General features: G+C 42.3%; 1 protein-coding gene across 3 annotated transcripts in view; it reads right to left on the reverse strand.

Moving 5' to 3' along the window:
- bahd1 (bromo adjacent homology domain containing 1) overlaps nt 1-24428 on the reverse strand; it is a 67776-nt gene that overhangs the window by 32634 nt on the left and 10714 nt on the right. Inside the window, exon 1 of one of the 3 annotated variants that reach the window (XM_023828245.2) lies at nt 2149-2817. The exons of 1 other annotated variant lie outside the window; for it this stretch is intronic. The gene's annotated coding sequence lies outside the window, so the exon portion shown is untranslated. One more of the 3 variants, XM_023828246.2, reaches the window with a different exon arrangement.

The following is a 24428-nucleotide window of genomic DNA, read 5'->3' on the forward strand; positions in this document are numbered from 1 at the left end:
GTCTTAAATAGTGTTGAAAAATATATTTCAAAAGTTAAGACACATTTGCTTTTGAAAGTTCCTTCTGAATGTAAATTCTTGATTTTCATTCACATAGGGATTATGCAACAAAAGTAACCAGCCAAACAATATTTGGCTTGGAAAATTGTGGAATTTTGTCAGATGCCCCATTGTTTTTTAGAAACGTTGGCTTAATGAAGCAGAAAAACAAGATTCAAAAAGGAAAGGCACATTTGTAATTAATGAAGGTTAAGGACATGCCAAATGTAGTGTTTTCTATATGGAAATACCAAAGCAAGCTGTTTCACCGCAACAAGACAAAATTCTGCTATTTGACATATCAATTAACTGAACACACTTTAAATTTGTGGCAACTATGAAAAAGTACAACAAAAAAAATCAGTGGAATCTTACTTACGAACTTAAGCAATAATCTTAAAAATCGGACTTAAACCCTCCCAAAACGAAATCTCTAAATAAGAGTAACAAAAATAACACTGCAAAACAAACTTCCGCTTCAAACCGCTGAATCATTAACGTCTCATTTATTCCATCAATAAAAATAATAATAATCACCAATATGGACATGGGTTACTGACATCCACAGGTATAGAACTATGCCTCCTACAACAGCGACCCTTTTTAAGTCGAAAAACAAAAACAAGGGAAAATACAAGGGACTAACGTTAAGAGAAAATACTTCCCAACTTTACATTGTTCACTCTTTGAAGCCGAAAAAAGTAAAGAACAATCATACAAGTTTAATTTTAATTGGCGGATAATATTTATTGATCGATTCGGATGTAGATTAAACGCCTTTACCCACCCGATTACATAAAAATAAACCAGTCCGACAATAAGTTAAGAAAATCAGTGCAATAATGCAACATCATAATTAATAACATGACACACCTAAAACAGCGTGCCGCACATTTTCCCGTAAAAAACGAAGATGTTTTTAGCTACAGAAACAAGCAGATTAGACAATTTCTACGCCTTCAGATAAACCATTGGAACGAATAACTAATCGCCTCTGAGCCGCAATACGCATTTGCTTAGTGTCGTCCTTTTACTCAGTAGGTGGGAGGCTCGAGTCCCAACGATGAGGGGGGTTGGGAGACGGTCCTGTGTACATGTACAGACTGCTATAGGGCTGCTCGTCCCCGAAACATCACTAAATTCACCCCAAAGCACACGGATACCCATACGTAAGGAAATAAAAAACAATAAATCACGATCATGAACGTGCGTTTACAATACACCACTAACAGTTATAGAAATCAGTTGCATTCGTATTGTCAGTGCAATTATCCCCATATCGTTTCCTTTTACTGCCCATTCAAGTAGCAGGATTCCAGTTCTGGGAAGAGAGGTAGTTACCCATCATTTCGATGTTGCTGAGCAACATTCCCTGAGTCTAAAGTCGGCCACAAGCTGATGCAAGCGCAGCTCTTATACCGAGATAAAATATTTAAAGTAACTCGATCCACGTCGTTGAGGTGGATATGCATTACCGCGAATTAATGCTACGCATCATCCAGCGCCTTTTACTTTCTGACAATGACACTGAAAAGTCAAAAAAGCATCGATCTAACCCGATCGCGATCATCAACTACCTCCCCCCACGTCAAGGGAATAATAATTAAAAAAATCAACCTGCGGAAGTTCGCATCGGGGAATAAAACCTGCTGACGGGATACTGTTCATCGTGACAGATTTACCGTGACATTAACTAGCGTCGAAAAAAAAATCTCACAACTGACAAGAAGACATGTTAAAACGGTGACCTACTTCCGAAGTAGCATGCTGAAGATAATATTCATGCGCTGTATTGGCGAGGTTGCAGCCTTTATATTTTATCATGAGCGACTAAAATCATGCAACACGGGACACGATGGCTGGCCACGCATTCGAGACGTCAAAGACGAGATAGGTCTGTGCATCTGCTTTAATCACGTTGCTGTCTCCGTTAAATCTCACAAGCGACTTGCCCGTTTCATATCCACTGGCTAGCTAAGCTAAGACGTTAGCTACCTTCCGAAAAAATATTTTGCATTCCCCTTGAACATCGGAATTTCCTGTGCTACATAACGAGTGCTGCCCGGATCCATGATTTCAAATAGGCGATTTTCAAAACGTGCAACTTACTCCGTCCATCAAGGAGGAAAAACTTGGCGAGGCGGCTGAATTGATACGTTTTATGTCAATATTAAGCCGAAAGTTGCGTGCAGCCGAGAAACACAGCAGGCAGCTCGAGACCTTCTTCCTGATTCGGCTCCAATCGGAACTGCTCCGCTTTTAATAAAACTTAATGTCAGCCAATTGCGACGCAGACGCGCCCTATCTGACACCCCCATCGTCCAATCAAAACAAACGCTCATACTTCTTTTGCTTCTTTTTAATACAAGTTATTTCAGAATTCACCCTCCTCCCAAAGCTATCCCGTGTTCTATCCACCGTCTCTTAAAGACGACGCATGATGAAGACCTGCTCGCCCATGTCTTAACTGCCTCTCATCTCAATTTAAATAAAAACTCAATAGAGACAGGTTATAAAAAGTGAGTATTTGGTTTGATACACAAATATCATTAAGTGCATGGAATGCCAATAACTCACGAATACATTCTCCTGTTTATATAAAACAATAGAACACAGCCAAAGTGCACCGCGATCATGCAGTTCAGAAATCCAATAATCAATGGATTAAACATTAGCGGAACACAAATCATGAGATTATGGACGTTTATCTTTAGACTGTACTCTGCTAGCCCCGTATTTTCTAAACTATGCATCCACACCCCTAAATTTGTTTCATTTGCATATGTAACATAAATACTGAATGCGACATATATACGAATATATATATATCACTCATTCCATCCTACATACACTACAGACAACTGAACTGCTACCATTTTTGTTATTGTACGTTATTTTGAAAAGAATGGCCAAAACTCCAAAGATATATTTGAATGTACGTGTTTAGAAAGATTGCTATATTCATATTAATATTTCATCAAATGTAAACACTGTCGGAATAACAATTACATTTCCCCCAAAACTAGCATGCTGGTGACGATCAGAATATGACTGAAAAGTGAACAGGCTATGCAAAAAGTCCAGGTATTACATTGTGGTAGAATTCACATATAGGCCTGGACGACCATTAAATTTTTATAGAAAAAAAAGAACAATACGCAGGACAGAGTTCGACAATTGTAGGGAAAAATAATGGGAAAACATTTCAATTTGTCGGGTTTTACAGTTCATTTAAAATAGTTCGACTCTTGTAATAATATAAAAAACTTAGATTCAAAATTAGAAGTAAAACAGTAGCCGACCATATAACTTCAATGAAGTGACAGTTTATCATTATATCATATAAAGCGGGGTGTTAAAATCGGCCTAAGCAATCTATAAAGTACACATACGATTTCCACAACGCCCGCAAGAAAATTTATATTTTGCGCTGCAATCGGGGGAAAACGTAATTTAAAAGATGTTCTTTCATATACACATAGGTAGCATTAGCACCTGAAAAAGGTAACTCGGACTACATTGGTTTATTGGGAAAGGGTCAAACTAGGTTTAATTCATTCTTAAATAACATCTTGAATTTAATAGTATTCAACAGAAAACCGTGGAAAAATCTCATTCGTATCTGAACGCAACAATGTGCTTCTGATGGGAGGCATCGGGACCGGTGCGCTACACACTGCAGCCCATATTTAATACATCACTTGCAATGCAATCGTAACACCTTTGCTATGACAAATTTGTAAAACCCGAAAATAAGACTTGATAATATATTAAAATGACAAGCGGTGTTAACCTTTTTGAACTGCCGTATATATTCTCAGGATATGTTAATTTGATAGTTTATTGGATATTGCGGTGGAGAAGAAGTAGGCCTATATTAGACGCTATTCTGGGCTCACCTACATAGTGAATGTAAATCCTTCCAGAGGGACTTAAATGTGCAGACAAAAGGAGATCCTTCGATAAGCAGTGCCTAGGTCATATCAAAGAATGTACGATTAAAACTAGCTTCTGAAGGTCGGTTTTGACATATTTACAAACCATAAAGTAAAAGCTCACACGGCAAAGTCTTAAGTATAAATGAAATCCACTGGGAAATACGTGCGGGATACTGTACAGCTTTGCTGTCTTCTTTTAGTTTTGCCGTTTATTTCCAGTCTTTGGATTATATTGGTTTAGAGATTAATGCGTTGATTTAGCACTTGCACTCGGCTTGACATTTTAAGATCATAATGGTAGTTGATAAAATTATCAGCAAATGCTCACTATAATAACGCTTACATAATTTAAGTCATTTTATTGTCTGGCTTGCCTTAACATCTTACTATTGTTGTAACAAACTTAAGCCGGAATTTTTTCGAAAAAAGAAACGAAATCGACAAAAGCCAAGTCTGACTTCAAATGATTGCAAAATTGGGAGTGAAACTCAAAAGTTCAAAAAGTATACTTTGTTCTAATGTTTACATCAGAAATATTTAAATTCGCCAAATAGATTACAGTAACTTTGTGAATATTTTTCAGATTAATCACTGGGACATAATGCAATGACTCAGCGTGTATTTTAGACTAATAACTAAAAACAGCTTCGGCACCCTGATTGGTGTATAACTGAAGTTTCCCTGTGACTGTGTGTTATTTTGTATTATTAATTGTTAAATTTCAGTGGCCGTGGCTGACCGCGGTGTAAACTTTCTGATAATTATGATATAAATTGTGAATTTACACCGATGTTCCCCTGCAGACACACTTTACAATACGTTAAAAATTAAGGTCAAGCCGTCTGAAAACTGCAGAGGAACATGACTCACTGCCATTTCCCAGAAAATAATGACACTCTTTCCAAACTGACTGGGGAAATGGAACAGCTATAGGTTATGTTTCTGTTCAGAGATGTGTGGTTTCATCCAGTAACATCATCCAGAAGTAATGACCATTTCCTCGAACTCTCCAGAACAATGCCACTCAGCCACAAATTAAGAACTCGTGATGTATCAGAAGGCTGGTGACATTTTACCGTGAGCTGGCGGTCCTCGGGCTAGGAGGGTCGTTGTGATTTTCCAATAAATCATTTATAAATAGTGAAAAAGTGCACCTGGAAGCCACATGGACGTATCAGCGTACTCTATATTAAATGCTTTGTAGAGGAATTAAGTTTTTTTTTCTTTTTTTCGCTACACTCACTTCACCATTAAACCCGAGTCGGGGATAAATCCATGCAGAAGTACGCTTATGATTAAAAAAAAACAAAAAACTGGCAGAACAAGTGGTTTCCAACAAAGTCTCCAAAGAGAAGCCAGGTTCCACAAATTTTACAGTTCAAACCTACGGAAGTATTAATTAAAATAATTTACAGGACAGATGCAGACTCCCACAAAAAATAAATCCTAAATAAATCTAATTGTTACATATTCAAGGAAAGAATGCGTACTGAATTTTCTTGAGAAGAAAAAAAAAACTTTGCCTCGGATAAGGAAAAAGACTGATACACATTTTAAAACTACCTGAAAATGCATAAATTAAATCATCCATCCTGTCTGTGACTGGACGGTGTGACAATAAGGCCCGCTTGATGACACTGAGCTGTGATCTTGGCTGGAAGGGCATTTGGTATGGGGGCAGGGGCAGGGCATTCCCGCTATCTTCAGATGTTGTTCTTTTGACTTTTGAACTGGACCTCCAGCACAACTTCAGCAGTTTGATGCCAAATGAGATGCTGTGTGGAGGAGAATCAGCTCATGGTGCTCCCTCAGTAGAGTAGATTGCTCTGAATTCTTGAGGGGGGAGATTCTGCCCTTTGTGAAGGAGTTTAAGCACCTCAGGATCTTACTCTTGAGTGATGGTACGAGGGAATGTGAGATTAACAAGTGAACGGGAACAGGTCTGTAGTGCTGAAGTGTGAACCTAGTTGTTAGGCGAGACTCACGGATCATCGGTCAATCTATGTCCTAATCTTCACCTATGGCCCTGAACTGTGGGTAATAATGGAAAAAGGGGGCTGAAATGAGGCTTGTCTGCAGGGTCAGCTGGTCTCGCGCCCTACAGCAGGAGGGCTGACGGGATGCTCAGAGATAGACAGGAGTCAGCTGGCTCGGGCATCTCACAAGCGTGCCGCCTGGTCAGCTCCCAAGAGAGCTGCTTCAAGCAAGTCCCAGGACAGACCTGAGTGTTAATATCTCCCAGCAGACTTGGGAACATCTGCAGATCCCCCCAGAACAAGTGTGACTGTGAGGCCTCAGGGAGAATGGCCTCACCTGACCTGCTCGGCATGGTGCCACTGTGACCCTCACCACAAAAAGTGCCATGATGATGTCACCCATCAATTCATTCATCCACCCTCCAACCAGTTATCTAGCAGAGGGCCACAGGGCCATGTTAAGGGGCCAAGGTAAATCACACATTTAATATTTAAACATAGCTTATTTTGAAAAATGGTATTTTACATGTGTTACATGCATTTTCTGCATTAAAAATACTTTAAACACATATTACACTCATTTGTTCAACACACAACAATGTTCCATCTAAATTTAGTTGTTCTATGCATCTCAAGTTAACTTGAGACTTGGAGTTTATAAGATGCCGTGTTGGGTTTCATTTGACAGCTTCACCTTCACGTGGCCCTGGTTATCATCTCTTCACGCAATATGTGCTGTCTTCAGAAAATATCACCTTTCACCTTCTATACTCTGGGAAAAACACTTTTTCACCCCTTCATCAAACTGTCTGCCACACCTGACACCATCCAGGCTGTATTTATTTATTCATTTAATTATTTCTTTTTGGGAATCACTGTTCATTTAATCAGATGAGACACTCAAAATCAATACAGCTCTTCTGCTAAGCATAGATGGCCCTGACGGGGAAGTGCATGTTTCTAGGTGCCAAAACGCAACTGACAGCTGTCCATCCAGGCAGAAATATACCAATAAGCCTGACAGAGGCCTGCTGGATGTTGATGGATGTCAAATAGGGACACACACTAGTGCTTATCACATTCACCTCACATATACAAAAGGTCCTCGGGTCCAAATCAAGTGGAGACACACTGCTGTTGGGGTGGTGTGGCTCCATGGGTTAAGCTGTGATCAAAATGTCTCTGGTTTGAATCCCATGGTCAGCAGAGTAAGCAAGGCCCCTAACCCCAAATGCTCCAGGAACTGACCCTGGTTTCCCAACTGTACGTCGCTTTGGATAAAGGCACCTGCTAAATAAAAATGCAATGGGTGACAGTTCTTGAAGGGGCGTCATGCTGGTGCAGTGGTTAGCACTGTGCCCTCACACCTCTGGGACCAGGGTTCAAGTCTCTGCCCTGGCTCCGTGTGTGTGGAGCTTGCATGTTCTCCCCGTGTTGGGAGATTCTCCAAGTACTTCAGTTTTCCCCGAGAAATCCCAAAAAGATGCTGAGGTTAATTGGAGTTACCAAATTGCCCATAGGTGTGTGTGGGCCCTGTGATGGGTTGGTGGCCCATCCTGGGTTGTTCCCTACCTTGCACACATAGGCTCTGGACCCCTGCCACCTTGAATAGGATAACTGGTTAAAGAAGACGGATAAGTTCTAGAGTGCATTGTTATGATATACAGCAGGTAAAGAAAACAGATAAGTATGGAATAAGATGGGCCTTATTTAGTAAAATTCATGAAAACAAAATTTTTCCATCCAACATATTAAAGCATTTAGGGTTTATGTACAAGGGAGCTTGACTGGTGATTCAAGCATGACAACTGAGTTTTAAAATATCCACCAATAACTCACTTCACCTAATACTAACCAAGAATAATGCTTGTGCATGTAGCTCAACTTGACATTACAGTACATTGAGTTTAAATCCCAACCCGACCTCATGGCAGAGGATTTACAACTTATACAGTCAAAAGTAGTACACCATTCACACTTACTACACCAAGGGCTGCAATCAGAAGGCTTTGCCTAACTGTTGTAAGTGATAAGCTACAATATATTTGTATCATGTACAGTTTATATGAAACCCAATTACGTGAAATGTGAACAATGGATCTTTATTTGGCATGTGAATTGTGACATCAGGTGGCCTTTGTGACAATGGAGTTCCACTGAGGAACGTCACACCTTGATTCACATGAGCGCCAGCATCTGCTGAACAGCTATGATCAAGAGCACAATCTTGTTTGTTGATAATTTCTCAGCACTGAGGGAATCGCTTCACGCTGCGTGAAAATCTTCACTGCACTTTATCTGTTCATTAAATTGCCAGGCAGGCGATCTTGCAGCAGAAGCTAGCCCAGCCTATATATTGTTTGGTGTCATATGTACTCAAAGCTACTTCTAAAGAAATGGACATCTTCAAATTTGATTAATAATCAGATCTAGAAATTCCCCGTGTTTTGCTACCATATACCAGCCACACGACAGGCGATCTTCATCTGAGAAGCCCAATTAAATTGAAGTCACCTTCTCCATATCTTACAACTGTCTCCATGAACTTCATAATGAAGTATTTATAATCCTGCTTCTGGATTTAACGTCACTGATGCCGTTGGGATGACAGAGACTGAAAAAGGCAAAGATGTGTCCTCAGGTATCCTTCTAAAGTTACACACAGATCACTACATGTCAGACTGCATTGTAGGCCACACACACACAGCATATGGTATAGAAATCTGTCTATGGACTTCATGTTCTTTATATGCGTAACTATGAAGAATGGCTAAATATTAGGAGATTATTACTACTACTATTAAGATAATTATTACTTATAAAAATGTTTGAATAAAGGATAATAGATTAAATTTGATTTTAAATGTTATGAGTTGCAATTCAAAACAATTCAGACACAGATTTTATATACAGCTCTTGAAAATATTAATAGACCACTATATTTTTGTAAAAATCTGCATTTTTAAATCCTGGTTTAATCTGTTTCTGCTGGCATTAGCCTACACTGCGAGGCTCAAGGTTTCTAAGATAGCAGTACACAAGAACAAGGTGAAGCAGGAGACACTGGCAATGACCAAAAACCAACCAGGTGGAGGACAGAAGCAACATTCTAATGCCAGAGATGACTGTCAATTTATCCAGCAGTGCTTCATAAATCATAGGATGACCTCAAGTGATCTTCAAAAAGAATGGGAAACATTAAGTATAGGTGTGAAGTGCACTGCTAGGACAATTTCATTAATGAGCCCTTCATTAATGAGAAGCAGGGAAGAGTTAGGCTGGAGTACAATGTAAATTCTACACAGGCGCATACCCACTGATTGTGAAATGAGTAAAACTGTGGTCTCTTATTTTTTTCCAGAGCTGGTCCACACACACACATGCATACTTATACACACATACACGCAGAACTATTCTGGAATCCTCAGAGCACTGTGTCAACATTAGGTGGAAGATGAAGCAATTTTCCAAGCAGAAACACAATACAGACACTGAAAGAATATCAAGCAGGAAAATACCAAGAGGCTGGAATGATGTCCAGTGTCCTGGGTGTACTTCATCATATGTATCAATAGTTGGGGCATAAGAATAATTTACTGAAGTGTGTTACATTTCACAATTCAAAAACACAAGTAAAAAGATGAAAAGATTAAAGAATGAGAGAAAAAATACATAAATCTAGACATTATGACTGGATATGTAAAAAAAAATTAAGGGGAGAAACGTAATTTAGATGTCAGAAAATTAGTATGAAACAAGTCTCTGGGCGGAGGAAGACCTCAAGAGCAAACATTAACAGGAAGATGAAACAGGAGACAACGATGAATTATGAACTCTCCAAATGAATTATGGAATGCTCCGGAACACGCAGATTTGTCGAGTGTTCCGTGTCTGCCGCAGCTCTGGCGCCTCCTCTCACGCGGAGAGCGGAGCTGCTCCCCCGGGCAGTACCTTTCCCCATAATTCTCCGAGTTCAGGCAGCACCCCCACGCAGCGTGGCTTCAGGGGAAGAGAGCGAACGCAGCAGGATGTGCCCTTATAGGTAGGTGTGTAATGAGCTCTTCCTGCTAGAGGCACTGACCCATTCCAGTAAGTCCAGGCGACACGGGAGTTTCCTGCTTTCCTGAGAAATGGGAGCAGGCTGTCTGAGATCTGCTGTCTGCAATGGAGTGACTGCATCCGAGGGGGAAGCTGAAGCGAGGCTGCATTACATGGTTGTTACTCAGCTTTATATATATCATTTTTGTTTTAAGATGGATGTCCTTCTAGCCGGAAAATTACTTTGCAGAACTCCAACCTCCAACAGTTAGAAAACTGGAGGGCATTTGGTTTAATGGGCAACACTGAGCTGGAACGGAAGACATCTGACCAAAGTGCAGGTCGGTTTCTCAGTCTGAAATAAACCCACACTGCATTCCATTACATTAACTTTACGGCACAGCTGGACTAAAGGCTGCATACAGGGGGTCGGGGCCCCTCGAAATATGGATCCCTTGCCTGGTCCAAGTTCCACAAAATGATTTTTACACAAAGTCACTGTACAGTCCTTTAAGGGAGTGGGGGGGGGGAACGAAAATAGACATGTGGTGAGTTAAAGCAGAGCCAGGCCACATAAAAACATTTTCATTCATAAATAAGGCATTTCTCTGCATCCCTGACAAGGACGCACATTTAGAAAGATGGATGGCTGGGTGCATGGATGGATGGGTGGATGGAGACACTTCACAATACCAGGCAATCGGAAAAAGCCAACCCCTCAAGTTCAACATTCTAAAGGAATCGATTTTGTATTACATCCCTATGAGAGCTACCAGGGAGTTATTCATTTATGTCTTTTGGCTTTTGTTCAGTTTAATATGTATTTTTATATCCTATTCTTAAATAGTCTTCCATTATTATGATGCAGTTAATTGTAGAGTGCAACTGATCGATAGGTATACAGACAGTGATTATCAGTGTTAGGCCGTTTTCGAATGCTTGGCCTGCTGGGGTCTATGGGATCGATAAACGCTGACACCACTCGCCTAGGTTTTTAAATCATCCTCTTACCACGACCCTCACCTGGGCACACGGTAAAAATACAGAGGGGCAAATGAATGGATCAGACGAGTGACAGCACTAGAGCGAACAAAATCTCACATAAGTAATAGAACCAATATATTTCAACCTTATCCTTAAATGGTCTCTGGATAGTCTGAATAACACTTGTGTCTAAAGTTTCTTCACAGTGAACAGGACATTTATGTTTTTCCATTCTGAGAAAGAGCCTAGAATGAGCTATTGCACTGAAAGAGGGCAGAGTGATTGTCCAAGCACACAGAGTTATTAAAGCACAAAGACAATGTATGTCTTATCCCATCTTAGCTGGATTCTTAACTAGTGTTTTTTTATCCAAAAGGATCTTATTACTATATGACTTACTTAGAAATTTGTATCACCCAGGCAGTAGAATGGTCTGCCGACATGCAGTCCACTGAAGAGAGGCACACATCTCATCACCAAGCTCCTGCCCCAACAACGACGCCCCGTCCTATATGAATCACTCATCCTTCTCTCCATCCTAGAGCGCACAGACTGGCCATCGCTCCCCCTACTCCAAAGACCCGGGGCCTCGCGACCTCTTTCCTATTCCCCGACTGCCTGGCGAATAATCTGCCCCCTCCTCCAAGTAGTGATGAACGTCAATGCGAACCGACGTACAGGTCAGAAGCTCTACCCATTCAGGCAGACTCGGACCTAACAGGAAACCTTAAGAAGTAAGGCGATGGGCACTGTGCACGTTATTAGAATTAGCTACCATGATCCAGATGGATGATGCTTGAAAAAGAATGACTCAGCTGAAGGAGGAGGGATTAACACACTTAAACACTGTGCATTTTATCCCTTCTCTCCAAAGTCAGCGCACCCCGGCAGAGCCTGAGGTCAGACATCAAACACGTGGCTGCACTTTAACATGCCCTGTGTTAATCCCCAGCTGTGTCTCCCACTCTGCTCACTGCACACGATCCCTCCTACGAGGCTCCGCCCCCACTCGACACGCCCATCATCCACCTCACCCCCCTCAAATACACGAAACTCCCTGGGAGGGAAGAGGGTTAGGAGGGTTAGCCACCACATTCCTGCATGTTTCAGACTACCCTGGAGTTTAAGCTCGCAGAGCTGGATGTTGCGCCGCTTACAGTCATGCGAAATGAAGGAAGCTGTCTCATTGCTTTGCTCCAGCGAATGTACTGCAGTGACAGTTCATCCATCACATACTGGCTCTTCCTCAGACTTCCCTTCTTTTCCACCTACAGATTATAACAGCGGCGTGGCACAAGCTTTACAGTCGATTCTGTAGAGTTTATAGACCTACAGGCTTAACAGTCAGTTGCTCAACAAAGCCAGAACAGATTACAAACCGAAAAAAATGTATTTCATATGTAGAGAATACACACTAAAAGATGGAATACCTACATAGGGAATGTTCCACAGTTTACACAAATTTAATTATCCCTAATTGAATAAGCATGATGAGTGCAGCGTGTTGAAGGTGGCTTGTTCCCACGGCTTTCAGAACATTGTCTACCATCTACGCACCGCCTGCGGTTTGCTGGATGAGCGAAACACTCGGAGCAGAGGCGACAGCGCATGCTAGCAGGAAAAAAAAATGGGTAGAAAAGGTCCCTCGCAGTTGGCGGCGCCTCCGAATGCAGCCAGTCGCTCGCCTCACCGCAGAAATGCACACCACCCTGTGTTTCCACACTGTTATCAGCACGGAACTGGGTCTGCAGCTGACAGTTTACCACCTCAGATCTAATGTGAGATAACAGGGAGGTGCACCTGCACACCTCCAGAGACACTAGAGGCACGCACTCACCTCGCAGAAAGGGCTAATGGTTAGTCGGTCACCTGCCCCCATCAGAGAAATGCCATCTGAAGTCATTGCTACCTCAGTTCCTCAGTTTCTTCAGTGAGAGTCTGGAAGATTTGTTTGTTTTTTGTTTTCACCAGCCTTCGGTTAATTTTGCTGGTGGCCATTTTGAGTGGAGAGACAAACAGGATTTCCCATGTGGTGCCACATAATCGCTTACAGAACACCCATGTTCTATTCTTTTTAATGTTTTGCTCTAGTTGATGGCCATTAATCCAGAACAAGTCTTTTGCATAAATAAATAGCGTTCATCACCTTGAGGAACATTTGTCAGAATCGTGACTAGAGTTAATGTTCACTGCCCCCCTTAACATTCGCAAATCTTCAAGCAGCTGACTCTGCTTTCAGCTGCCTTTTCTCCCCCTCTCTCCGAAAACACGAGCGAGTTTTACAGTTACGGCTTTGGCAACAGTCCAGGTCAAGTCCAGAGCGCCGGGGGCCGCTTGCAGCATGTAACACGCTTCACACCGGCCAACCGCACGTCAGGGTGATACCCGCGAGTGAGTAGTAAAGGAGCAAAAGACAGGCTGGCAGGGCGATTACTTCAATGGACCTTCACAGCCATGCCGCTCAGAAAGCTTTGTGTACATTTCATGGGAGTATATGGCCTTCCTCCAGGGAGTGTTTGGTTTTCCAGACACAGAGGTATAAAAATACTTTCCCCCCACTTTTAAGTTTTCTTTATATACCATCCCAAAGACTTACCATCTGTCAGCTAGAAGGTACGGGAGCAGGCGAAACACGTTACAGGTGACAGGCATGCACAGGTTCCTAATTCCTGACCGTAAATGAGCAGAACTCTACAGGAACACACCGTCCTTCAGACACTCTTCTCTGTGCATCAGAACATCCCAGTCACAGTGTTGCGCGATGATGAAACGGCAGGCTCTTTAAAGGTTGTGTCACGAGAATCCTCCCCTCCAACACCTTCCACCTCCTCACTCCCCCTCCTCTCTGCCATGTTGCTCAACACCAGCTGGCCCAATCTGTGAAAGTGACAGACCCTCTGCCGGCCACCAGTTCTGTTCTTAAGGGATCGACTTTTATACACACAGTGATTTGGGTTTATTTGTCGCTACTGTATACGTCACAAAACGAATTCACCCATGAATCACACATGCACGTAGCAGGTCTGGATTAGCCACACACCATCTCATCAACTCTGCCCATACGAATGTAGAAGTATTCTTATGCCTAAACAAAAATGCTTAGGTTTCACCTTATAAATCTGTAACTTGTCACTCAGCTTTGATGTTACATATGATGACTATAGAATATTCCAACAGCAACTGAATTTGCATTTCAAGATCTGGAATTCACATGGTAATTTGTATACAAATTTAATCATACAATTTCAAATTCATACTTTATATCTGACCTTAAAAAGATTAAAATGTACATACAAATATTTGCAGGTGTTCATAATGGGAATGCAACTTCATTTGACACACATACAGTATTCCATCCAACCATTATCTGAAACCAGTTATCCTATCCAGGGTCATGGGGGGGTCTGGAGCCCATCCCAGAGACTACGGGCACAAGGCAGGGAACAACTTAGGATGGAGCCCAACCCATTGCAGGGCACACTCACACACCATTCACTCACATCTCATTCACTCACACATGCACACCTATGGGAAATTTGGCAGCTCCAATTAGCCTCAGCATGTTTTTTGACTGTGGGGGGAATCTGGGGTACCCAGAGGAAACCCCATGATGACAAGGGGAGCACGTGCAAGCCTCACACACATAGAACCCCAGCGGAGACTTGAACCCTAGTCCCAGAGGTGTGAGGCGACAGTACTAACCACTGCACCACCATGCCACCCCTACAGAATTTCATAAATAAACAAACAAATATACAAATTAATAAAGCAATTCAAAGAAAAACCTGAACAAAACAAAGCTGTTTTCACATTTCACTTTTCAAAGTATATATGCAGGGTGGCACAATGGCTCACACCTCCCGGTCCCTGGTCTGTCCTCCCCATGTTGTCTGGCTTCCCCCTGGCAGCCCAAAGACATGCAGCGGTGGCTAATTGGCATCTATAAATGGCCCACAACGTATGCGCTCTGTGATGTGGCTTCCCTGTGATCCTGCTTTGGATAAGCAGCTGGAAAATAGATGGATGCTTGCATGCCAGAGCTGCTACTTTCTGAACAACCTTAAACTAGTGTGAGAAATCTCTATACAGAGGCTGGATATTGGTCTGTACCTCAGGAAGCAGATCATCTCGCAATAGTAAAGTCCGAATATGCCCGTTTCCTTTACGTGCACATTAACTCTGCTAATTTATTTACTTTAATACAACTGTTTTTTTCCCCACTTAATATTTATTTCATTCACATTCCATAATTTTTTTTTGTTCAGGATTCTGTTAGGGTACCTTTTTATTTGTTTGCACTACGTATACATGCTTGCACTACCTGTACTGTCTTTGCACGTTGAATGTGTTGCACTAATTGTATGTTCACCTCTGCTCTACATGCGTGCTGATGTATGCAGATAAATTTCCCTCTGGGATCAATGAAGTTCACTCTAATTCTAACTCTCTATACATCGGTAATCAGAAATCTCTGAATGACTGAGGGACTTGAGAACTGATAGCATAACATTACCTTCATGTAAACCTTCTATCCTCACCCCATAATTTGGAAGGAACAGTCACCGAAAGCTCACCACTATCCGAATTGCCTTATGTCTGATGTCCTACCCTCTTATCACAAGCAAGGATGATGAAACAACTTTTGGGGGCAAAAAGCAAAAAAGCCAAGTGGAATAGCTTTATAAGACACACAAGAAAAACAGGGGAAATATGACAGGCAGCAAAAGTAGAGAGTCCATGTTTAGAAAGTACAAATCCAGACCAAGATTTTTGTTTCAACCAGCCAGATTAGAATTCTGTGAATGTGACTCTTTATACTCAAATGTTTGGTTGAAACAAAATCTTGGTCTGGATTTGTACTTTCCACACCTGATAGGATGAGATTGCAATATGTAATAATCTGCCAATGGGTGTTTAACCCCATTGGAAGCAGGCTGTCACATTTAAGAAGTTGAGTGCTCATCCATCAGACAATGGTTCACATGTATACAGTGTGATCTAACATTTAGCAAGACAAAGCCTGTAATGACGCTAGATCAGGGGTGTCAAACTCCGGTCCTGGGGGGCTGGAGCCCTGGGTAGCTTATCGTGCATTCCATTTGCCCTCGGAACTTGGATTCCGAGTCGGATTCCGAGTTTCGAAGCCGGAAGTGATGACATGCGCGCTCCCGTTTCTCGGAGATCCGAGAAATATCTCGGATAACGCAGAGGATCCCGAGTTCAGAATCAAAGATGGCTGCGCCCTTTATCAACAGAAGGGAAAGTTGTAGCTTTATCCTGTTTAAGCACTACTTCTCACTGCACACACTATACCGTCCAACTCATCTGTGGACATTTTGCTACGGAGTTTTATACGTGAAGCACCACGCGTAATGTGTTATCAAGTGATATTGCTAACAATGGCTACCAATTAACTTGGATTTCATGATTAGTCGGATTATTTGTTCGGATTTAAGGTAGTTCGGGCTAATTGTAAGTGAACGAAGATAAAGGCCATTTAAACTGAGGTACCTTAAATCCGACAAGTTGTCCGGCTAAGCAAAAAATCTTGCTTTTTCCATACGAGTCCATGGTATTGCTACTTCTGTGGCAAATGGAACATATCTGACTCGGTTTTCCCAAGTTTTTAACGGATGTGACGTAATATCGGAATCCGAAAATCGGATCCCGAGGCAAATGGAATGCAGCATTAGTTCTTGCCCTGTTCCACCACAAATGATTCAGCTCAAGAGCTGTGTGGTAATTAGCACAAGGAGGTGTAAGGAGTTGAATCAGGTGTGTTAAATAAGGGGAAACCCAAAAATCCGTAGGGCTTTGGCCCTTCAGGACTGGAGTTTGACACCCTTGCGCTAGATACAATTTGTTCATGCGCATCTAAAACAAAGGGCTTGAATTTCTTTATTTGAATGTATGGGCATTTAAAGACCTAAATAAACAGAACAAAGGCTGAAAGTTAAATTTCATGCACTAAAGTTCACATTTTACAAAGGCTGACATTTAATTGAGTTGAAAAAGACCAAACACTAAATCTGACATCCTTTAAATTACTTCTCACATTAATCTCACACTATAGCCAATACACTTTTCTGAAAAGCAAAGTTGGTTGGTTAGGTTCCTATAGAAACATTTCCTTTGATTAGTCATTTAATAATATAATGCAGCGATGTCAAATTCCAGTCCTGTTAGGCCGGAGCCCTGTGTAGATTAGTTCTTTCCTGGTTCCACCACAAATGATTCAGCTCAAAAGCTGTGTAGTAATTAGCACAAGGAGTTGAATCAGGTGTTTTAAATGAGGGGAAACAAAAATGTGCAGGGCTCCGGCCCTCCAGGACTGGGGTTTGACACACCTTATATAATGTCTTTAACGATCTTTTTAACTACGAACAATTTTCATTATTAAATATTTTCAACACCCCCCTCACCAATAAATAATATATTATTATTATTATAGTAGTAGGTCACAATAGGAGAGGACAGAAACCATAATGGGGCAAGCAGGTAAGTTCAGCCACTTCATCATTCTAATAGTTTTTGTTTTGTTATTGCTTTTGTTCTTTATAAACAGGTAGAGAACCAGCAGTCCACATTAATGTACTGACATGTCAGCAAAGGAGAGACAAGGCACACCCTCCTGCATCCGCTAGGTGGTTTTGTAATGATCCGCTGGACCGACCCCCCCACACACGCACGCACACACACCCCTTGTCCTCACACACAATACCTCCTTCTCTGGCCCAGCAGGCCAAGCGCCGCTTAAAGGATTCTGAATGAGCCTAATTATATACAATCTTCCACGTACGCGGTCATTGGGATGCAGTTTCTGTCTCCCAGCGCTGCGCGGGCGCCGCCGCCAATAGACAGCTGCTTATTTGCAAACCCTGCACTCTGGGATGGGGGGGGGCGCAAACAATGGGCCTCTCTGACCCGACCTCTCCCCCCATTTGCATGGTCACCGCGAGAAAACAAACAGCGGCGGCCCGATAGGTGCGGCCCGCCTCGGCGCCGTCCCTCGGTCCCTTTCTGCCCTCGCCGGCCCCCTCTCCTCCTCCCACGACCCTGCAGAACCACAGCGGCCTGCCCACGCCACAAAAAGCAGCTCAAAAATGTGAGTCGCGGTGCGAATGCTTCCCACATGGCCTCAAAAAAAATAATAAAATAAAATCTTATTCGCCGACAAAACATTCAGCTAATCAATCGGCGGTATTATTTTGTGGTTCCTGGACGCCTGCCGAGTCGCCCCCAGAAGGGCTCTCGACGGCGCAGAACCAATTCACATCTAAAAGCCGTTACTCTGAAAAATCCAGTTTCCGAATATATTACCGGTACTGCAATTATTCTAGAGTTAATCTTTCCGATGAGGCGAAAGTAGCGTGAACCTATTAGAGCCACCTCTGAACTAAACGTTCACAGCTTCAGTTTAAGAAGCGACGCCACCTCGGAACTCCCAGCGATATTAAGACGGGCTTTCAGTGCGGCATAGCCGCGGACCCCACGAAGCCATAGGAACCCGCCCCCTCTTCTCCCCAACCTCCGCCAACCTCTTTCGTGTCCGCAAAACCCACTTACGTTTTATCGGGTTCATCTGAATCCCTCCCTGGCGGGAGGAAACCTGGCGGCTGCCGTGTGAGAAGGAGCGGCTCGGCCACCCCCGGCGCACACGGCGGCGGGAGAGAGCCGCCACTGCAGCGACCGCGTGACGGAAACGACAGCGCCAGGAAAAACCCGCCACGAGCGCTTCTAATAGCCAAATGCATCGTTTTAATCCATTCCAAACAAATAATATATTAAGGAACGAGAAATACGGTGATTTGTCATTCATTTTATCAGTAAGCAGCTCAAAAAAAGATTCGTTTTACTCCGCATTCAAGGGCATTAATGAAATGCAATACATTTTTCCTGTATTCACCATTTTATTCAGACTACCAGTTTATCAGTTTGATGTCGTACTCTAATTAATGGCACGGAAAGTCCCGCACTTTTTTTTGACAGCTTATTAACTCGGCGAGTCGTTAGGAAACGCCTTCAGAATAAGGACCTGGGGAATAGAACCCGTCAAACTGTTCATATAAAACTTACACCTTAAAAAAAAAAAGAAATGATATATATTAACTACCGTGTAGATTCAATGTGTTATAACCTGCATAAAATAAACCTGTTACTTACTCCAGAAAATCCTTCACTTCTGGAATACATTACTGTGTCACAGGGAATCCATCATATTTAAGCATAAGCTTATAGCTAGGATATAGTATTTCTTACCAATACCCTTTACATATGATGGCTTCAATCTGTTCAGAAATATTTATAATAGGCTAACACCACTTCATAAATATCAACAGAAATCCCAGAGTAAACTCTAGGAAAAGGGGAGATGCAGTCACGAGGAGTGCTCTTCACAAACAGAGCTTGGATAAGCTCAGGGCAAAACAGGAACAAACACAGACTCGCAGGGAGAAATGAATGTGATCATTCAGGCTCAGTGATGCTGTTGCTCCGTCTCCTCCATTGGTATCAGACTATTTAACCTGATGACCCTCTATGAATTTATCATCAGCCAAACTCCCGTCCCTTTAAATCCACCCCCCAAAATGCGGTAGAGGGTAGTGATAGCGTTGGCGGAAAATCCCAAGCGAGACCCGCAGGTCGGCCCTGCAGCCTCCTGCTCACAGCCAGGAGAGCCTGCAGGCAGCCCCTAAGCGGCTGATGGATGTAAAAAATAAAGGACAAACAGGATGCAGGGTCTTTAGATAATTACACGCTGACCTTTGGACACGGCAGCAAAGCTCATCCAGCGCCGTCAGGCCCAGCGTGCCCGGTACGCGAGAGCCCCCTCCGCTCAGCACAGCCTGAAGCCTTCGCCTGCAGCTATCAAAATAATGACATAACATCACAGCTGGCAGTTTCCACATACCCCCCCCCTCAGCCTGTTAAACACCCCCTCAAAGCAACAAAAGCCAGCTGATCATCACCAGCCTGCCTCAAGCGAATCACACAAGTTGAAAGCATATCTTTCAAAACACGCATCACATCTCTTTAAACACATATAACAATGAAATGTTAGATACCTCAGTAAGACAAAAAAATACACGCAAAAAAACGTAACACTGTCACGATATCTGCTGACCATTATGGTTTCAAGATGATTTTTTTGGTTACTGTACAGCCCACACACCAAAGAACTACATGCACTGCAGACTATTTGGCAAGATGTGACTGCATTCAGGCCCATCTTCCAACCTGGTCAGATTTTCGGGGTTCATGGAATCTATTCCATGCATCACAGGGTATAAGACAAGAGTACAACCTGCAACCCTGCACGGATGCCGGTCCATGGGTAATTCAGAGAATTCATTTACCCTAAGACTGATTTACATTTCTGTGCCAAGCCTGCGCAGAGCTTATGCTGTGGTCTAGGTCGCCGTGAGCACGTATACTTGAGCACTGGTGTGTCTGTTGCTCTGAAATTACACCGGCAAAACGCTAGGTGGGAGAGCACGGGTGGTTTAAGTTTCGCTGAAACATTTTTACTCTGTCATAGGAAACAAAACTTATCAAGCTTTGCAATTTTAATTATTGTTCTTTTTCAAGATTATCCAGTATACCTTTAAAAATCAATATGAAGTTTTCTGCTGCTGCTTTTGCATGAGCTCTGCATGTGCTCTCCAAGTCAATCATCCTTGCTGTAACTCAGACGGATGTGAGAAATTTATTCTAAACTCCTTTTTTGCTTTATAAATATCGGAATATTTATCACAAAAAAATCACATCGCGATACCTGAAATTTTCCGAATTGCATGCACCCCTAGTGTGAATGGCTGCAACCGTGTTTTTTTTTTTTTTTTTTAACAGGGTGAATGGCTGCAACCATGGCAAAAACAGCAGGCTAGCAATGAGCTAAACAACTTGTTCGACACTAAAATCCCCCCAACTGGAAACAAAGAGCAACTAAACAGTTGCGTAGGAGGAAGAGTGATGCTACCAAGTGCACCAGAAGCTGCACACTTAGAAATACAAATCAGCCTTCAGGGTAACTGATGTCTGACCCCGTGATGGACTGGTATTCCATGCTGGGTGCAGGTTGCACTGTTGTCTTGTGCCTGAAACAGATTCCATGAACCCTGGAAGCCTGACCAGGACAAGAAGCTGGAAGATGGATGGAGGACTGCAGATTAAATTAAGAAATCCAAGACTTCTTCCACTTGCCACTCATAACTGAAGAAATAAACGCACTTAACATGATTCAGGTATGCCATGGTTTGGCAGATGGGGATCACAGCTGTAGAAATATGCATTAAAGACTTTTCTTCATAATTAACATCTATAATTACTTACAGTAAAGATATACCGTTTAAACATCTATCCACTTTCACAGCTAGCAAAATACCATGACTGTGAATAGATTCAAAATAGTATTAATACGTTATTTTACGACTTATTAATATTAAAGCTAGGTAGAATGGGTGCACAAGTAACCCTGTTCATAGTGCAGCAATATTTATGAATGGCCACCAGTCCTCACAAGCAAAGGCCAAAAAAGATTCAATTCCTAATTTAGACTCCACAGATTAATGCCGGGTTTAAATAAAGCTTAATACCCACTTGCTACAGCCCTTTTCAGCAAGAATCACGTTGATTTAAAGACTCCCTTCCACTACATCAAGTTCATCTCGACTTCGTTTCCTTGCCAAGGCAGCTGCTAGATTCCAGCCAGCATCTATCAATGACTGCATTATATTATATATTTTATGAATATATACACTGACCCCAAAAACAATATTATCAGGCCGTTATATACTGTGATGATAAGACTGGTTTTTAACCTTACATAAATAATTATGACAATAACAATAATAACAAATTGACTACACACTTTGCCAAAAAAAGAATCTTTGAAAACAAAGGACTTTCTACTAGAGAGTACAGCAGAGCCAAAGTGAACACGACCTTGCCAGGAATTCATGTATTCTACGGTGCTGAAAGCCTTACACAGGAATACCTTTGGCCATTGGCAACTTTTCGGTGAAACTTGATCGCCTAAGATCGGCCTAATGAATGACATAGTGAAGATCATTGAAAAGAGCCTCACAGCCATGTTTATATCCAATTACGCTGTATTACCCATTGTTAAAAGGCATATGAGAGTTACAATGGCATTACATACAGTACTGATTATCAGAGTCAGGAGCGTAGACGGGCTTTGGCGAGCTGCGCTCACAGCCTGACCGCTCTACGATCTCACAGCTGGTACCTGCTTACCCGGAGAGGCCACATCTCGACTCACGCTCCTGGGATTCCCCTCCGGGGAGCCGTTTGCTAGTGAGCAGCGCCGGTGGAGCAGAGACTCTCGCTAAGCTACGCACAAAGGCTACACAGACACGCCATTTGGGCGTTATGGATGGCGGCGATGATCGGATCATTCTACATTACCGCTCCGACGATAAATGAGGCTCAACGCATCGTTGCCATATGGCCGTCTGTCCACACGGGGCTGTTATTTTATTTCAATTGAGCAATGAACCAAATTGTCTCAACAGGAGAATGTAACACAGACTAACCTCTGACTAGCTAGAGCACCAAAATCTTAAAGTCACATACAACAAACAATTTAAAGGGGTTTTCATTTTTTCTTTGGAAGCTCTGACAGGTGAGAAATTTCTAATTGCCTCTGCGACATTTAGTATAAGATTTACCACATTTAGCACACAAGCAGTACAAATAGACTTCTCTGCTGTCAAGTCATAACCCAAAGGTTCTCGAGCTTACTGAGGAGGTTCTGCCCTGATGTCATGGCTCGGTTACACCTCCTGAGTGTGTGGTTTAATGGTATTTTTCTGGAGAAGTTCAGAACATAGTTTGTGCATCTGTCAGACGCTTAGCTGCACACAAGCAAGCAAAACAACATATGCCTGGTAGCAAAAGTCCTGTACATCCTCCATGTTCACATGGTGGCTTATTTCCATGAAAACAAAGGAAAAGCCATTCTTCATTCCCGTGAAGAATAAGAAACTAGGAAAAGAGACATCGAAACGAAGAGAGCTAATCAGAAAAGGGTCACAAACTAAGTACAAACCAATCAGAGCTCACTGATGTAGCAAAATGTTTACATTTACGATTGTCCACACTAATGCATTAACAGAAAGATTAGTTATCAGAGAGTAGTGAAATTTTTATCTGTTTCTGGGGGGAAAAAAAAGATCCAAGATCCAAGAACGAAAACGGATTTGTGCAGACGAGCCCTTAGCAGGGAGCACTATTGATATACTCCTCCGGGGATGTGGGTCCAATTCGCACCTCTGGCTCCCTCTGCCCTGTGATCATGCCAGCTTCTCCCTGCAGCCCAAAGGTAAACTGGTGTCTTTAAACTGCCTTTTGTGACTGGGCATCCTATGCCGGTCCAGGGCGTCCAGTCTCATGTCCTCATGGGATTAACTCCAATATGGGCTCACTGCCACCATTTGAATAATCAGATGTGAGACAGAGAGAGAGAAAGAGAGCAAGAAAGAGACAGACAGACAGAAAAAGAGACAGATAGAAAAAATCAAAGAAGGAAAGAAAGGTTGCATGTAATTCCTCTGCTTCCATAATTCCATTATTACTGTCAGTTCCTTAACAAATCATTCAAACAAAAGTGTGAATTAATTGCAAATCCAGACAGGTTCTTCAGAGAGTGGCATCGGCACTCTAAAGTTAATGTATTGCCCTTCATCTAGATAAGGTAAATAGGCCCTCATGCTTGTTATGCATTGTCTGCCTTGTATACCATTTTGGACAAAAGTGCCTGGTAAATAGATAGATGTTCATATAGAAAGGCCAATAAATTGACAAGAATCATGACCGTAAATACAAGTGACCCTGGGTACACAGTGCCACCGACTATAACGAAATTCTGAGCAGGAAACGAGGAACATGTAATATTGAGCCAAACTGACAGTGTGATAATTAGCATATAACGAAGCTGCAGCAGAGGTTACATTCCTACGCCTATTGTTCAGGGGCAGGAGTGAGAGCCCCTTTATGGGTGCTCTCATCTTTTATGGTATCATATCCCAGCCTAACTAAACATTCATGTAATGATGGCTGGAGCTGTAGGTCTCATAGCTACAGCGTGACACAGATATTGACCCTTCAGCTTACAGAACGCAGCAGGAATTACAGTATCTTTTAATAATGCATGACTTATGCACAAAATTAGCTATCCAGTATCTATGCAACCAACAACTAAAGGCCTGGCACAATAACAGAAAGCATCTTGTAAAACATCAGCTAATAACAAGTCACCTTTCTCTTAAAGGCCTTATTTGAGAATTTGCACAAATAACTGCTTATCTTTGATCAATTTGACCATGGCCACACTAACACGAGCTGTTCCACAGCAGATGCCACAGTACACTGGATAATTGAGATCCAAGTACCAGATTAGTTACTGCGTGCTGTGATAATTTGCAAATCCAAA

Source organism: Paramormyrops kingsleyae, chromosome 14 (genome assembly GCF_048594095.1).
Source record: "Paramormyrops kingsleyae isolate MSU_618 chromosome 14, PKINGS_0.4, whole genome shotgun sequence".
Classification (NCBI taxonomy): Eukaryota; Metazoa; Chordata; class Actinopteri; order Osteoglossiformes; family Mormyridae; genus Paramormyrops; species Paramormyrops kingsleyae.